Here is a 19173-nt window from a genome sequence, read left to right as displayed (position 1 = left end):
TTTCTTCCTGTTTCAGTCTTGGCAGCTTATAGGTTTCCAGGAAGGCCTCCATTTCATCCAGATTGCTCAGTTTATTGGCATATAGTTGTTGATAATAATTTCTAATGGTTGTTTCTATTTCCTTGGTGTTAGTCATGATCTCTCCCCTTTCATTCATAATTTTATTAACTTGGGTCCTTTCTCTTTTCTTTTGAATAAGTCTGGCCAGTAGTTTATCGATCTTATTAATTCTTTCAAAGAACTAACTTCTAGTTTCGTTGATCTGATATACTGTGTTTCTGGTTTCTAATTCATTAATCTCTGCTCTAATTAATTATTTATCTTCTAATGCGTGGCTTAGGCATCATTTGTTGCTTTTTCTCTAATTCTTTAAGGTGTAGAGTTAGTTGGTGAATTCGGGATTTTTCTTTTTTTTTTTTGAGTGAGGCTTGGATGGCTATGTATTTCCCCCTAGGACTGCCTTTGCAGTATCCCATAGGTTTTGGACCCATGTGTTTTCATTCTCATTGATTTCCATGAATTGTTTAAGTTCTTCTTTAACTTCCTGGTTGACCCAAACATTCTTGAGCAGAGTGGTCTTTAGCTTCCAAGTGTTTGAATTTCTGCCAAATTTTTTCTTGTGATTGAGTTCCAGTTTTAAAGCACTGTCGTCTGAGAATATGCAGGAAATAATCTCAATCTTTTGGTATCAGTTGAGACCTGATTTGTGACCCAGTATGTGGTCTATTCTGGAGAAAGTTCCATGTGCGCTCGAGAAGAATGAGTATTCTGTTGTTTTAGAGTGGAATGTTCTGTATATATCTATGAGGTCCATCTGATCCAACATATCATTCAAAGCTCTTGTTTCCTTGTTAATTTTCTGCTTAGATGATCTGTCCATTGCTGAGAGTGGAGTATTGAGGTCTCCTACAGTTAACGTATTGTTATCAATATGACTCTTTATTTTGGTAACAGTTGGCTTATGTAGATGGCTGCTCTGATGTTGGGGGCATAGATATTTACAATTGTTAGATCTTCTTGTTGGGTAGACCCTTTGAGAATGATATAGTGTCCTTCTGTGTCTCTAATTCCAGACTTTAGTTTAAAATCTAATTTGTCTGATATAAGAATTGCTACCCCAGCTTTCTTTTGAGGTCCGCTGGCATGGAAGATGGATCTCCATCCCTTCACTTTCAGTCTGGATGTATCTTTAGGTTCAAAATGAGTCTCCTGTAGGCAGCATATGGATGGGTCCTGTCTTTTTATTCTATCTGCAACCCTGCACCGTTATATGGGAGCATTTAGGCCATTCACATTGAGAGTGGTTATTGAAAGATATGACTTAATTTTCATCATGTTGCCTGTGAAGATGTTGTTTTTATAGATTGTCCCTGTAAATTTCTGTTGCATATCACTCTTGGGGTCTTTCTCCTTTTATAGAACCCCCCTTAATATTTCTTGCAGGGCCGGCTTAGTGGTCACATATTCTTTCAGTTTCTGCCGGTCTTGGAAGCTCTGCATCTCCATCCATTCTAAATGGCAGCCTTGCCGGATAAAGTATTCTTGGCTGCATGTTCTTCCTATTTAGTACCCTGAATATGTCTTGCCAGGCCTTTCTGGCTTGCCAGGTCTCTGTGGATAGGTCTGACATTATTCTGATGTTCCTCCCTCAGTACGTAAGGAATCTCTTCCCCCTAACTGCCCTTAAGATGGTTTCCTTGGTTCTAAGATTTGCAAGTTTTACTATTATATGCCGGGGTGTTGGCCTGTTTTCCTTGATCTTGGGAGGGGTCCTCTCTGCCTCTAGGATGCGAATATTTGTTTCATTCCCCCGATAAGGGAAGTTCTTGGCTACGATTTGCTCAAATACATCTTCTAGTCCTCTCTTTCTCCACTCCCTCCGGGATTCCAATTATTTTGACACTGTAATGCTTCATGGTGTCACGTATTTCTGATTCTATTTTCATGGATTCTGAGTTGTTCTTCCCTGGCCTCCTCTTTTCCCTTTTTATCTATTATATTGTCTTCCAGGTTGCTTATTTGTTCTTCTGCCTCACTTACCCTAGCTGTTAGATTATCTAGATTGGATTGGATCTCATTGATAGCATTTTTAAGTTCTGCCAATTAAGCTTTCATTTCTGCCCTTAGAGACTCTATGTTGCCATTAATTGATTTCTCCATTCTAGCTATTGTCTTCACAATTGCTAGCCTGAATTCTGTCTCTGACATCTTGGTTATATCTGCATCCATTTGTAAATCTGCAGCATAAGTCATAATCTCTGAGTCTTTTCTATTTTGGAGGCTCCTGCTCCTAGTCATTCTGTTGATGGGTGTTTGAGGGAATGTATAGAGTCCAAATTATTGACCAGAACCCAAGCAAGATGCACCTGTTTTCTAGGGACCTTAGGGTTGCTGGTCTCTTTTTTTCTCAGCCTGTCTTCTGGGGGAGGGGCCTGCTGCACTGTTACTCAAGCAACCCTGTTTGGGCGGAGTTGCCCTGCCCCCCTGTGGCAGGGGATGGGCTCAGCGGGAATCAGTTTTGGGGGCTTTTGTTCTCTGGCGGTTTTCCCTGGTGGCTTTCCGCGTCTCTTCCGTGAGTCGGGGTAGAAGAGACAATTTCCAACCCTCTGCCTCAGAGCAGAGAGATCGCTGTCTGTTCTTCAGTGAGTTCTCCAGGCCACACCATCTCCGTTTCTGTCCGTGCTGCTATAAACTGTAGCATCTTGGGTTGTGCGCCCCTCCGCAGCACTCCCAGTCCTGCCTCCAGGTCAGGGCATGTCTCTGCCCTTTGTGCTTCTAAAAGCGCCAGCCGCTCCCAGTTCGAATGCATGACCACGCCCCTCTGGCTTCCCATCCTGGGGGCTACCCTAAAGTTCTTTCCCTGCTGCTACTGGTCTGCGAGTCTGTGCCCCATCCCCAGTGCGCAAGGCTGTGGCTCACCAGCAGTGTAGGATCCCCATGGCCAGGCTCCCTCCCGCTGCCGTTTAGCCTCCGATATCTGCCCGCGGAATCACGGCTTCCCGCTTTATACCTCAAAACCAACCACCTGCGATATTCTGTTTGTAGAGATCCAGATCTTCTTACATCTCAGGCTGATTTCATGGGTGCTCAGAGTGGTCTGGTAGATATCCAGCTCAATTCTGGGGACCGGTTGAAATAGGGTCCCCTACTTCTCTACCATCTTTCCTCCTCCCCCGCCCTTGTGCATTTGAATTCATAATCCCCTATAGCTAACAAGTTTCAGCAGCTCGTCACAGCATTTTGAAAGTGTGTCTCTGTGGCTGTAGTCCTCAGTAAAACAAGGAATAAAGCATCCACTAACCTACTTTGAGGTTGACTTTACTTCCATGGACAGCAGGGTCTCATCTACCCACACACAATCTCGTCTAGAGGACAACAGACTGATGGTGGAGTCCCAGTGCAAATCCTCCCTACAGAAAAATAGCGACTCCTAGAGGACCGTGCAGAGTAATTCCAAGGAGCATGGCTTCTCCTCTCACCAAGGAAGGACAAATATAAAGATAGAACTAGCCCAGGCTCAGGCTACCTCTGTCAAAGAGCCCTCTATGGACTCTTCAGACTCTAGGGCTGGGACTGCCTATTGGTGAGGAGTGAAGTTGTCCCCGCTTTGCAGTCCCCTAGCCCTCACTGGATCTTCCTCCCAGGCACACCTAGCTGGGGTGGAGGGTAGGACAGGATGACATCTTAGGAGCTGGGCCCCAGTGTACCCGTTTCAATTTTGCCTTCCCTGTTTTTCTCTATTCTTAATTCTCTATTTTATTCATCTTGGTTCTAATATTTTATTATTCCCTTCTTTCTGCTTGTGCATTAGTTTTCCAGAATTTCTTTACTACCTGTTTGTATCCTTTAACATCTTCCTATCCCTGCCCCCATCCCACCGATGTTAATCACCATTCTACTCTCTAGTTTTACAAATTCAGGTTTTTTAGACTTTATATATTTGTGATGACATACAGTGTTTGCCTTCTATCTCACTTATCTCACTTAGCATAATGCCCTCAAGGTACATCAGTGATGTCCCAAATGCCTTCCTTTTCATACCCAAATAATATTCCATCACATGTAAACACCACATATTCTTTATCCATCCATTCACTGACAAATACTTAGGCTCTGTCCATATCCTAACTATTGTAAATAATGCTTCAGTGAATGTAAGAGTGAAGATTTTTCTTTGAGATACTGATACCATCTCCTTTGGCTATATTCCTCAAAATAGGATTACTGCATCATATGGTAGCTCTTTTCTTTCTTTTTTTTTTAAATTGTTTTAGGAACTTCCAAACTATTTCCCATACTAAATGAACCAATTTACGTTTTACCAACAGTGCACAGGGGTTCCATTTTTTCCACATTCTCCCCAACACTGATAATGTCTTGTCTTCTTCATGATAGCCATTCAAACATTCCAGTTGTGTGAGGCAATATCTCACTGTGCTTTTTATGTGCATTACCCTGATGCTTGATGATGTTGACCATCTTTCACTATTTGGATACCTTCCTTGGAAAAAAATTCTGTTGAGTTCCTGTACCAATCTTTTATCAGATTGTTTGTTGTTGTTATTGAGTTATATGACATATGTATCCCACTTCATAGACTGTGTTTTTATTTTGCTGATTGTTTCCTTTGCTGTGCAAATGCTTTTTACTTGGATGTAGTCCCATTTGTTAATTTTTACTTTTGTTACTTGTGCTTTGTTGTCATATCCAAAAAAATCATTGTTAAAACCAATGTCAAGGAGCTTTTTTCATGTTTTTGTTGTTGTTGTTGTTTGTAGAAGATTTAAAGTTTCAGATCTTATGTTCCATCTTTAATCTGTGTCTTGTAATTTTTGTGAGTGATAGAAGATAGAGGTACAAATTCATTTTTCTGTATATATGGCTATCCAGTTTTCCCATCACCATTTGTTGAAGAGACTATCCTTTCTCCATTTAGTTTTCTTGGTTCCCTTGTCAAATATTAGTTGACTGTGTACGTGGGAGTTTATTTCTTGGGTCTCCATTTGTTCCCTTGGCATCTATATTCATCAAGGACATGGGCTTATAGTTTTATTTTTCTTATAGTGTCCTTATTTGGCTTTGGTATCAGGGTGATGTTGCTCCATTGGCATTCTGGAGTCTCCCCTTGGTGAGTTTGTATGGCTACAAATTCTTTCTTATCCATGGGTGTCTGTCCAAGTCAGCAGTCTCTAGTATTTTCCCAGATACATCTGAGAGTGTTTGGGGCAGGTTTGGTGAATCTTGCTCTTACTAACACCTATAGCTAGGTCTGTCTACCTGTAAGCAGATGCACAAGTGGGTGAGACTTCTCCCACATCCCTTGGAGTTTAGTACCAGATCCAACCACTTCCACAGAGTATGTCTCTGTATGAATGTCTCATTATTGTAAATAAAAAGAGGGGTGTGAAGGAGGGACATCTCATGCCACCACAATGCTGACTTATATTTAACATAGATTTAAAATTATTTTAATGTGCTCCCATTTTAAGTCATAATAAATAATAACTAGAGTTAAATACCAAAATTATAATACTGTATTTTATGTTTCTCTTTATTAGAGATATTTATAGCTTCATATGATTAGAGTTACTATTACCCATTCATTTTATCATCCTTTCATTTCAACCAGAAAGACTCCATTTAGCATTTTTGGGCACATCTACTGGTAATAAAAGTCCTAGGCTCTGCATATTGAGAGAAAAAAGGATTTATACACATATGAGAGACTTCGAAGGAATGATATCAAGTGGACAATTGGCTATATGGTTCTGGAGCTTAGAGTTGTGGCTAATCTACAGTTAAAATTTTGCAAGATTTTAACATATAGGTGATATTTGAAAATAGGGATAAATACTATTTTTCAACAAGAGAGGGTAAACACAAATAAATAAATGAGCAAGCACAGGGGAATTCAGAACATAAATTTTAAGTGGAAGAAGAACCAAAAAAAAGGGGGGGGTGGGGGGATAAGAGGTGGGAGGACATTTATAAAATGGTTAAGCAGACTCTTCTGAGGGATGAGAGGTCTCAGAAGGAAGAGGCATTAAATGTGGAAAGTGAGGATTAAGAATTTTCCATAAAAGTTCTCCACACAGATTTACTGTTTTCCTGGAAAGGATGGATTCTTTGGTCTGGGGAAGGTGCATACCATATTAGTGGTGGGGGGGGGCTGTTTTGTAAAGAATTGGAAGCAATTATACATGCAAAAAATTACCCAGAAACACATTTGTGAAGAGGTGAGAAAAGGTGTGATGTTCAAAGAGTATGTGTGTTTTTGTTAGATGGAAGATTTTATTGTGTAGGTGAGTTTGAACACTTGTGTTAAGTATCCAATAGTGAACAAAAATCTGGATGTAGTACACAAAGTGATCACTGATAGCCTGAGACTAAAAAGGAAGGAACTGGGGAAAATGTGGAGATATCCAGATTCAATAGGAAAAGTATTTACTGTAAGAGGGAAAGAGGATCATTGCAATCTGATGAGCATTTAAAGAAATGGAGGCAAGATAATGTGCCAGATGTAACCTGGGAACTTATGTGGATTACATTTCATCTTTCAATTCTGAGATAATGCTGTCAGCTCTTTTTACTGCAAGAGTGAGGATAGGGTTTCAACAAAATGGCAAAGGCATTTCATACTCCTTTTGGAAATTGGAATTGACAATGAACTAAAGACAGAGGTGGATTTGGCATCAAAATTAAGTGTCTAGGGAGTAGGATATGATCAACTTATTGTGACCCTTTCCTACCTGTTTGTGTACTTTTGTTTAAGATCACTCATCTGTTGTTTGGACTCTGATGCAATATGATGGAAGGCAGGTTGACTTTGGGTTGAGGCTTAGCTCTGTCATCATAGTTGGAGATAAGGGCAAAGGAGTGACAGTTGTTAGAGTCTCAGATTGTAAAGAGCAAACAATGAGATGTAAGTTAAAATTTAAAACTGCTGTTGTCATAGTTATTTAACCCATAGGGATTGATAGAATGTGATATTTTGTAGTTTGGCTAACCAAATTAGTAAATTAAGACATGGCTCCTGGGGTGCCTGGGTGGCTCAGTCAGTTAAGTGTCTGCCTTTGGCTCAAGTCATGGTCCCAGGGTCCTGGGATCAAGCCCCACATTGGGCTCCCTGCTCAGCAGGAAGCCTGCTTCTCCCTCTCCCACTCCCCCATGCTTGTGTCCCCTCTCTCACTATGTCTCTCTCTGTCAAATAAATAAATAAAATCTTAAAAAAAAAAGACATGGTTCCATTATGGATGACAACAAAGTCCAAAATATGGCCAAAGACAAATGAGGTAAAAAACAAAAGACATTACAGAAAAGAGTCAAAAACCTGATAACAAGATGTCTAGATGGATTGCCAAATGGATGAGGCCAAATGGCAGACTTAAATTTGAAAAAAAAACAAAAAACAAAAAACAAAAAAAAACCATTATCCTGGTGTCATCTATAAAGGAAAGTAGCCAGTTGTTAAGTGAATAGTTTCAATGAGGGATGAGTTAGTTTGTACTTCCTTAATATGAAACTTCAAAGATGTTTTCAAAATGGAGTAGGAGAAAAATATTCTCAGCAGCATTAAAGACAAGGAGTATACCATGTCCACATACTGGCCCTGGAATACAATGGGAGAGAGATATTAAGCAGTTCCATTTGAGTTAGTCCCAATTTGTTTTTTAAGGTTTTACTGTTTCATTTTTTATGATTATTTTATTAATTTTAATTGAAGTATAATTAACATACAATGCTTTACGAGTTTCAAGAGTACAACATAGTGATGCAACAATTCCACACATCACTCAGTGCTCACCACAATAAGAATAGTCATTGTCTGTCACCATACAATGTTATTACAGTATCGTTGACTAAATTTCCTATGTTGTACTTTATACCCCCATGACTTACTCATTTTAAGTACAGTATCTCTGTACTGGAAGTCTGTAAATATTAATCTTTTTTATCTATTTTACCTGTCCCCACCCCCACCTTCCCTCTGGCAACCACCAGTTTGTTTTCTGTTTTTAACAGTTTGGTTTTTGTTTGTTTCTTTGTTCATTTATTTTTGGGTTTTGTTTTGTTGCTGTTTTTTTAGATTCCACATATAAATGAAATCATATGATATTTGTCTCTCTCTTCTAACTTATTTCACTTAGTATGATATATACTAAATCCATCCATGTTTTTCAAATGGCAAGATCTCATTCTTTTTTATGCCTAAAAATATTCTATTGTATGTACACCACATCCTTATCATTTATCTATCAGTGGGCACTTGAGTTGCTTCTATATCTTGACTATTGTAAATAATGCTGCTACAAACTTAAGAGGTACCTATACCTTGTGAAATAGTGTTTTTTATGTTCTTTGGGTAAATACCCCGTAGTGGGATTAATGGGACATATCGTATTTCTATTTTGAATTTTTTGAGGAACCTCCATACTATATCCACAGTGGCTTCCCCAATTTAATTCCCACCAACAGTGCACGAGGGTTGCCTTTTCTCCTCATCCTTGCCAATAGTTATTTCTTATTTTTTTAATTTATTTTTTTTAATTTATTTTTTATTTTAGTCATCCTAACAGGTGTAAGACAACATCTCACTGTGATTTTGATATGATTACCTGGATGATTAATGATGTTGAGTACTTGATTGATTGATTTTCGTGTATAATTAACATACAGTGTTATATTAGTTTCAGGTACACAATTCTATACATTTATCAGTGCTGATCAAGATAAGTGTATTCTTTTTTTTTAATTTTTTATTTATTTGAGAGAGAGAGCACACATGAGAGGGGGGAGGGTCAGAGGGAGAAGCAGACTCCCTGCCGAGCAGGGGGCCCGATGTGGGACTTGATCCCGGGACTCCAGGATTATGACCTGAGCCGAAGGCAGTCGCCTACCCAACCGAGCCACCCAGGCGCCCCAAGATAAGTGTATTCTTAATCCCCTTTATCAATTGCACTCATCTCCCCACCCATCTTGTAACCACCAGTTTGTTCTCTGTTTTTAAGAGTCTGTTTTTTAGGAAGAGAAGATGGCAGTGGAATAGGAGGACTAGGCTCACCTTCTCCCACCAATACAACTAGATAACTATCAAATCATTCCAAATACTCCATAAATCAACCTGAAGACTGACAGGACAAACTCAACAACTAAAAGGGGTGAAGAAGCCACATTATAGAAGATAGGAAGTGTGGTGATGTGGTTTGGGGAAAGATGGATTCCAGGTGCTGTGGAAGGGAGGGAACCATATTTGTGGAGACAGGTAAGGGAGAGTAGAATCCACAGAGGAACACATGAGGAGACCATTTCCACAAAGTCATTGGCTGGGAAAATGAGAGGGGCTGATTTTTGTGAGTTCTTATAACCAGATGGGCTTAAAGCTGGAGTTTTAAAGGTCAGTGGGATTGGCTGGGATAGGGCCCTGAGGGTGCTGACCTGCTCATGGAGAGAACCCAGGGGTGGATGGCCCTGAGAAGTGGCTAAGGTTTACAGGGGAGGCATTGTTCACTCTTCCTGGAGCACATCTTTGAGAGGTGGCATTCAGAGAGATGCCTCTCTGAGACAAAGGAGCCTACCAGCACCATCTCCCTCCCATCCCCCTCAGCATAGATGCAGAAACACCTGCTGAGGGAAGCTAACCCTGATACTGGCTTGCTTGCTGCAGGTCCCAGGCCACTCACTCTGATGCAACTGCCCTTCTCAGTTAAATTTGCATCAATTCCAGTGTGTCAAGACCCTCTCCAGAAGATCAGCACAGGACCCCACCACAGCACATCCCTAAAGTTTGGAGTTTTAAGGATCAGCAGGCTTGACTGGGATAAGGTCCAAGCTGCACCGTGCTGCTCCTGGCAGGCAAACAGCCTGGAGACAGTGTGAAAATGGAGATCTGAAAAATGGATGGGACACACAAGGAGAGATTTTTTGCTCTTCTGGAAGTAATTCCCTAAGAGCAGCAGGCACAGAGACGCCTCTCCCTGGACAAAGGAGCTGGCTTCTTTTACCTCCCTGACCTCCCCTCCCCTGCCTTCAGCATAAACTAGCTTCAGTAAACAGCACCACAGCAACACTGGATTGCTAACCTGATTACATCAAGTCCTGCCCCCCTGTGCTCTGCTGGTACTGCTTTTCTGGGGAAAGTGTGCCTAAGCCCCAGCCCAGTGGGTTCCTTCCCTAGACCACCAGTGGAAACCCCTGCACACACCACATCTCCCAACCAGAGATTTCTGCAAGGATTCAGTTCTAGTGGAAGTAAAATCAGGTCTCATTTAATAAGCAGACCAGAGCACACCTAGTTAAAACTCAGCACACTCTAGCCAAGGTCTAAACACTCCCTACTGCAGGCAAGGAGAGCCTCTGCAGAAGATGGGCCTGAAGGACAGAACAGCCAATACAATAGCAGAGTGCACCAGGACTCACCAGAGACACACCCTGAAGCACATGCCCTGGAACTGTATGACCTCTTCTTCATAAAGCCATTGCACATAGGAGCAAGAAACATAACAGGCTTTTCTAACACAGAGAAGAAGACTGAGACTTAGTCAAATGCCAAGATGGATGAATACATCCCAAATGGAAGAACAATATAAGGTCATGGGCATAGATTAATTGAAACAGATATAAGTAATATACCTGATGGAGAATTTAAAGCAACAATCATAAGTATACTCACTGGGTTGGAGAGAATTGGAGACTACAGGGACTCTCTTACTGAAGAGATAAAAGAATTAAAAAAAAAAAGTCTGAAATTAAAAATAAAATAACAGATTCAAAACAGACTGGATGCAATGAGCATAAGGATGGAAGAAGAAGAGGAAGGAATAAGTGATATAGAAGATAAAGGTGATATAGAAGTGATAATGAAGTATAAATGAATAAAATAAAAGTGATATAGAAGATAAAATGAAGCAGAACAAAAAAGAAAAAGAAGAGTTATGGAACAGGAGAATTGACTTAGGGAACACAGGTGGCACATCAAACATACTAACATTCCTATCATAGGAGTTCCAAAAAAAGGAAGAGAGAAAGGGGGGCAGAAAATTTATTTGAAAAATAATAAAACTTTAATAAAATAATAAAAAATAAAAGTGGAACTTTCCCATATCTGGGGAAGGAAACAGATATCAAGATCCATGGGGAACAGAGAACTCCCATCAAAATCAACAAAAGCAAGCCAATACCATGACATATTGTGAAATTTGTAAAATATGGTGACAACGAAATATCCTAAAGTCAACAAGACAAAAGCAGTCCCTGACTTACAAGGGAAGACCTGTAAGTCTAGCTGTAGACCTCTCCAAGGAAATTTGGCAAGCCAGAAGTGAGTGGTAAGATATATTCAATGTGCTGAATGGGAAAAAAAATCTGCAGCCAAGAATACTCTATCCAACAAGGCTGTCATTTAGAATAGAAAAAGAGATAGAGTTTCCCAGAAAAACAAAAACTAAAGGAGTTCGTGACAACTAAACCAACCCTGCAAGAAATGTTAAAGGGGAGTCTTTGAGTGGAAAGGTAAGATGAAAAGTGACAAAGACTAGAAAGGAAGAGAGCAAATCTCCAGAGACAATTAAAGAAAAGTAATAAAATGGCACTAAGTTTATATCTATTAATAATTACTCTGAATGTAAATGGACTAAATTGCTCCAATCAAAAGACATAAGATGTCAGAATGGATAAAAACAAAATGACAACAACAAAAGAAGACTCATCTATATGCTGCCTACAAGAGACTCATTTTAGACCTAAAGACAACTGCTACATTGAAAGTGAGGGGGATAGAGAAACATTGATCTTGCAAACCGACATCAAAAGAAAGCTAGAGTAGTGATACTTGTACCAGACAAACTAGATTTTAAACAAAAAACTGTAAAAAGTGATGAAGAAGGGCACTATGTCATAATAAAGGGAACTATCCAATAAGAAAACCTAACAATTGTAAATATTTATACTCCCAACTTGGGAACACCCAAATATGTAAAATAATTAATAACAAGCATAAAGAAACTCATTCATAATACTACAACAATAGAAGGGAACTTTAACATCCAGTTATATCAATGGACAGATCATCTGAGCAGAAAATCAATAAGGACACAATGGCTTTGAATGACATACTGGACCATATGGACTTAACAGATATATTCAGAACATGTCATTCTAAAGCTGCAGAATACTCATTCTTTTTGCATGCCCATGGGATATTCTCCAGAATACATCACAGTTGTCACCAACTAGGCTTCAACAAGTACAAAAAGAATGAGATCATACCATGCATATTTTCTGACTACAATGCTATGAAACTTGAAGTTAAGCACCAGAAAAAGTTTTGAAAGACCAAAAACACATGGTGGTTAAACAACATGCTACTAAGGAATTAATGGGTCAAGCAGGAAGTCAAAGACGAAATTTAAAAAAAATAAATCGAAACAAATGAAAATGAAAACACTGTGGTCCAAAATCTTTGTGATACAGCAAAAGCAGTCCTAAGAGGGAAGTATACAGCAGTACAGGCCTATCTCAAGAAGCAAGAAAATTCTCAAACAAACAACCTGATCTTATACATAGAGGAACTCAAAAAAGAAAAACAAAACCTAAAGCCAACAGAAGAAGGGAAATAATAAAAATTAGAGCAGAAATTGTATAGAAGCTAAAAAGAAAACAAAAACAAAAGAAAGAACAGATCAATGAAACAAGGAGTTGGTTCTTTGAAAAAATTAATAAAATTGATAAACTTTTAGCTAGACTTATGAAAGAGTAAAAGGAAGGACCCAAATAAAATTGTAAACGAGAGAGGGGAAGTAACAACAAGCACCCCAGAAATACAAACAATTATAAGAGAATATTATGAAATATTATATGCCAACAAAATGGACAATCTGGAAGAATTAGATAAGTTCCTAGAAAAATATATTACCAAAACTGAAATAGGAAGAAATAGAAGACTTGAGCAGACTGATAGCAAAGAAATTGAAAAAGTAAATCAAAAACTTCTCAAGAAACAGAAGTCCTGGGCCAGAAGGATTCACAGGAGAGTTCTACCAAATATTTAAAGAAGGGGGTGCCTGGGTGGCTCAGTTGGTTGAGCGGCTGCCTTCGGCTCAGGTCATGATCCCAGGGTCCTGGGATTGAGCCCCGCGTCAGGCTCCCTGCTCAATGGAGAGTCTGCTTCTCCCTCTCTCTCTGCCTACTTGCGCTCTCTCTCTATCTCTGTCAAATAAATAAATAAAATCTTTAAAAAAAAAATAAAGAAGATTTAATACCTATTCTCTCAAACTGTCCAAAAAAATAAAAATGGTAGGAAAACTTTCAAATTCATTCATGAGGCTAGCATTACCTTGATTACAAACCTAGACAAAGACCCAACTAAAAAGGAGAACTACAGGCCAATATCCCCAATTAACATGGATGCAAAAATTCTCATGGGGCACCTGGGTGGCTCAGTTGCTTAAACGTTTGCCTTCAGCCAATGATCTCAGGCTCCTGAAATTGCGCCCCGTGTTGGGCTCCCTGCTCAGTGGGGAGTCTGCTTCTCCCTCTCCCTTTCCTCCTCCCCCTGCTTATGATCTCTTTCTCTCTCTCAAATTAATAAATAAAATCTTTTAAAGAATCTCAACAAAATACTAGCAAATTGAATCCAACAGTAAATTAAAAGGATTATTCACCATGATCAAGTGTGATTTATTCCTGAGCTCCAAAAGTGTTTCAATATTTGCAAATTAATCAGTGAGATACACCACATTAATAAAAGAATAAGAACCATGTGATCCTTTCAATAGACTCAGAAAAAAAAATTGACAAAGTACAACACCCATTCATTATAAAAACCCTCAACAAAGTAGGGTTTGAGGGAACATGCCACAACTTAATAAAGGCCATATATAAGAAAATCATAGCTAATATCATCCTCTTTGGGTAAAAACAAAGAGCTTTTCCTCTACAGCCAGTAATAAGACAAGGATGTCCACTCTCACCACTATTATTTAACATAGTACAGGAAGTCCTAGCCTCAGCAATCAGACAACAAAAAGAAATACAAGATATCCAGATTGGCAGGGAAGAAGTCAAACTTTCACTATTTGTAAGTGACAATTATACCCTATATAGAAATACCAAAAGACTCAACCCCCCCCCCAAAAATGCTAGAACTGATAAATGAATTCAGCAAAGGATACAAGATCAAAGTACAAAAATCTGTTGCAATTGCATATACCACTAATGAAGCAGCAAAAAGAGAAATCAAGGAATCAATCCCATTTACAATTGCAGCAAAAACCATAAAGTACATAGGAATAAACCTAACCAAAAGGTCTGTACTCTGGAAACTATAGAACACTTATGAAAGAAATTGAAGAGGACACAAAGAAATGGAAGAATATTCCATGCTCCTGTATTTGAAGTACAAATATTGTTAAAATGCCTGTATTACCCAAAGCAATCTACACATTTAACACAATCTCTATCAAATTGCCACCAGAATTTTTCAGATTTCTAACAAACCTAAAATTTGTATGAAGTCACAAAGCACCCCAAATAGCAAAAGAAATCTTGAAAAAGAAAGCAAAGCTATAGGCATCATGATTCCAGACTTCAAGCTCTATTAGAAACTAGTGATCAAGACAGTATGGTACTGGCACAAAACAAAAACATAGATCAATGGGATAGAATAGAAAACCCAGAAATGAGCCCCCAACTATAAGGGCAATTAATCTTCCACAAAGCAGGAAAGAATATCCAATGAAAACAAATACAGTCTTTTCAAAAATAGTGTTGGGAAAACTGGACAACAACAAACAAACAGAATGAAACTAGACCACTTTCTTACACCATACACAAAAGTAAAATCAAAATGATTAAAGACCTAAATGTGAGGCTGGAAACCACTAAAATCCTAGAGAAGAACACAGGTAGTAATCCCTTTGACATCAGCCAATAGCAACTTCTTACTATATATATCTCCTGAGGCAAGGAAAACAAAGGCAAAAATAAACTATTGGGACTTCATCAAAATAAAAAGCTCTGCATTGTGACATAAACAACAAAACTAAAAGGCAACTTACAGAATGGGAGAAGATAATTGCAAATGACAAATGTGATAAAGGGTTATTATCCAAAGAGAATATCATTATCTTTATTATATTTATATTATCTTTATTATGCACAAAGAACTTGTGCAATTTAACACCATGAAAAGGAATAATCCAATTAAAAATTGGGTAGGAGACATGAATAGACATTTTTCCAAAGTAGACATACAGATGGTCAACAGACACATGAAGAGTTGCTCAACATTATTCTTCATCAGGGAAATATAAATAAAATCTGAAATGAGATATCACTTCATACCACTCAGAATGGCTAAAAAATAACTATACAAGAAGCAACAGGTATGGGCAAGGATGATGGGCAAGGATGCAGAGAAAGGGGATCCCTCCTACACTCTTGGTGGGGATGCAGTGTGGTGCAGCCACTCTGGAAAACCTATGGAGGTTCCTCAAAATTTAAAAAGAGAACTACCCTACAACCCAGCAATTGCACTACTAGGTATTTGTCCAAAGAATATAAAAATACTAGTTTGAAGGGATACATGCACCCCAGTATTTATAGCGGTGTTATCAACAATGGAAACAGCCATAGTGTGCATTGACTGATGAATGGCTAAAGAAGAGTTGGTATAGGTATATGCAATGGAATATTACTCAGCCATAAAAAAGAATGAAATGTTGCCATTTGCAAGGACATGGATAGAGCTAGAGAGTATTATGCTAAGCAAAATAAGTCATTGAGAAAATAACAAATAGTATATGATTTCACTCATCTATGGAATTTAAGAAACAAAACAAATTGTCATGGGGGGAAAAAGAGGTAATCCAAGAAACAGACTCTTACCTATAGAGAACAGATGATATTACCAAGGGAAGGTTGGTGGGGTAATGGTTTAAATAGGTGATGGGGATTCAAGAGTGCATTTGTGATGAGTACCAGGTGTTGTATGTAAGCGATGAATGACTAAATTCTACAACTGAAACTAATATTGTACTGTATGCTAAATCGTTAGAATTGAGAAGTGAGAAAAAAAATAAAGCTGGCATACTAAGTGGCAGAAGACTAAGGGAATGAGCTAAAGGTATAAAATATTAGTATGAAAATAGTTTTAAAAATCAATGCTTGTTATATACTAGCAGTATTACAATTTCTGATATGAGTCCTCTTTGTACTACTACTGTTAAGAGAAGTTGAAGAAAACTGGTTAAGAACAAAAAAGAACACATTAAGTATCACATAAGTAAAATATAAGAGCTATGGATATGTGTATATCAGTAGAACACTTGACAGAAACATGGGAAGTGAAAAGAGAAGTAGAAAAATGTACTAAAAATAGAATAAAACACACCTTTCCATGCATGCAGACAAGTGGCAAAAATGTGGCGGTGAAAGCAGTAAAAGTAGGAAAGTACATTTTATTGATATATATTGAGTTTTACATTATGAAAATGGAAAATATATTTGCTCTTCCAGTCATCACTTTCATCTGTCACTTGGGAAAATGTTATTATGGACTTAATATTAAAACAAACAAACAACAACAAACAGTGTTCTGTGAATGCTAAACCTGAGGTGTGTGATATTTGTACTATAGTTATACAGAGGAATGTCCTTGTATTAAGGAGCTACCTGCAAATGTGTGTATGGAGAGATGATGATAGATAGATAGATAGACAGATAGATAGATGATAGATAGATGATAGATAAATAGATAGATAGATAGATAGATGATAGATAGACAGATAGATGATAGATAGATGATAGATGATAGATAGATAGATAGATAGATAGATAGATAGATAGATAGATAGATAGATAGATGATAGATGATAGTTAGATAGACAGGTAGGTAGATGATAGATAGACAGATAGATGATAGATAGATAGATGATAGATAGCTAGATGATAGATGATAGATAGATAGACAGATAGATGATAGATAGATGATAGATAAATAGATAGATAGACAGATGATAGATGATAGATAGACAGGTAGGTAGATGATAGATAGATGATTGATAGATAGATAGATAGATAGATAGATAGATAGATAGATGATAGATGATAGATAGATGATAGATAGATAGATAGATAGATAGACAGATGATAGATAGATGATAGATAGATAGATAGATAGATGATAGATAGATGATAGATAGATAGATAGATAGATAGATAGATAGATAGATAGATAGACAGATGATAGATAGATGATAGATGATAGACAGATAGATAGATGATAGATAGATAGATAGATGATAGATAGATAGATAGATAGATAATAGACAGATAGATGATAGATAGATGATAGATAGATAGATAGATAGATAGATAGATGATAGATAGATGATAGATAGATAGATAGATAGATGATAGATGATAGATAGATGATAGATAGATAGATAGATAGATAGATAGATAGATAGATAGATAGACAGATGATAGATAGATGATAGATGATAGACAGATAGATAGATGATAGATAGATAGATAGATGATAGATAGATAGATAGATAGATAATAGACAGATAGATGATAGATAGATGATAGATAGATAAATAGATAGATAGACAGATGATAGATAGATGATAGATAGATAATAGATAGATAGACAGATAGATAGATGATAGATAGATGATAGATAGATAGATAGATAGATAGATAGATGATAGATAGATAGATGATAGATAGATAGATAGATGATAGATAGATGATAGATAGATAGACAGATAGATGATAGATAGATGATAGATAGATAGACAGATAGATGATAGATAGCTAGATGATAGATAGATAGATAGATAGATGATAGATAAATAGATAGATAGATGATAGATGATAGATAGACAGGTAGGTAGATGATAGATGATAGATAGATAGATAGATAGATAGATAGATAGATAGATAGATAGATAGATGATAGATAGATAGATGATAGATAGATGATAGATAGATAGATAGATAGATAGATAGATAGATAGATAGATAGATGATAGACAGATGATAGATAGACAGATAGATGATAGATAGATAGATGATAGATAGATAGATAATAGATAGACAGATGATAGATGATAGATAGATAAATAGATAGATAGATAGACAGATGATAGATAGATGATAGATAGATGATAGATAGATAGATAGATGATAGATAGATAGATGATAGATGATAGATGATAGATAAATAGATAGATAGACAGATGATAGATAGATGATAGATAGATGATAGATAGATAGATGATAGATAGATAGATGATAGATAGATGATAGATAGACAGACAGATAGATGATAGATAGATGATAGATAGATAGATGATAGATAGACAGACAGATAGATGATAGATGATAGATAAATAGATAGACAGATGATAGATAGATGATAGATGATAGATAGATAGATAGATGATAGATAGATGATAGATAGATAGATGATAGATAGATGATAGACAGACAGATAGATGATAGATAGATGATAGATAGATAGATAGATGACACGCATATGTAAAATTTCTTGATGCTTGAAATACATTCTCAAATTTTCAGATATTAAACATAAAATTAAAATTAAAGATTGTTTTCTGGAACACAAAAACTGACCTAGATAAATAGATAGATAGAAAGATAGATAGATAGATAGACAGATGATAGATGATAGATAGATAGACAGACAGATAGATAGATGATAGATATATAGATAGATGATAGATAGATAGATGATAGATAGATGATAGATAGATGATAGATAGACAGATAGATAGATGATAGATAGATGATAGATAGATAATAGATAGACAGATGATAGATGATAGATAGATAGACAGATGATAGATGATAGATAGATAATAGATAGATAGACAGATAGATGATAGATAGATGATAGATAGATGATAGATAGACAGACAGATAGATGATAGATGATAGATAAATAGATAGATAGATAGACAGATGATAGATAGATGATAGATGATAGATAGATAGATAGATGATAGATAGATAGATAGATGATAGATGATAGACAGACAGATAGATGATAGATAGATGATAGATAGATAGATAGATGACACGCATATGTAAAATTTCTTGATGCTTGAAATACATTCTCAAATTTTCAGATATTAAACATAAAGTTAA

Source organism: Mirounga angustirostris, unplaced genomic scaffold, assembly GCF_029215605.1.
Source record: "Mirounga angustirostris isolate CCGP_5_RB_7025 unplaced genomic scaffold, mMirAng1.0.hap1 SCAF_7, whole genome shotgun sequence".
In the NCBI taxonomy this organism is placed as follows: domain Eukaryota; kingdom Metazoa; phylum Chordata; class Mammalia; order Carnivora; family Phocidae; genus Mirounga; species Mirounga angustirostris.
Note: the sequence above shows the minus strand (reverse complement) of the source record.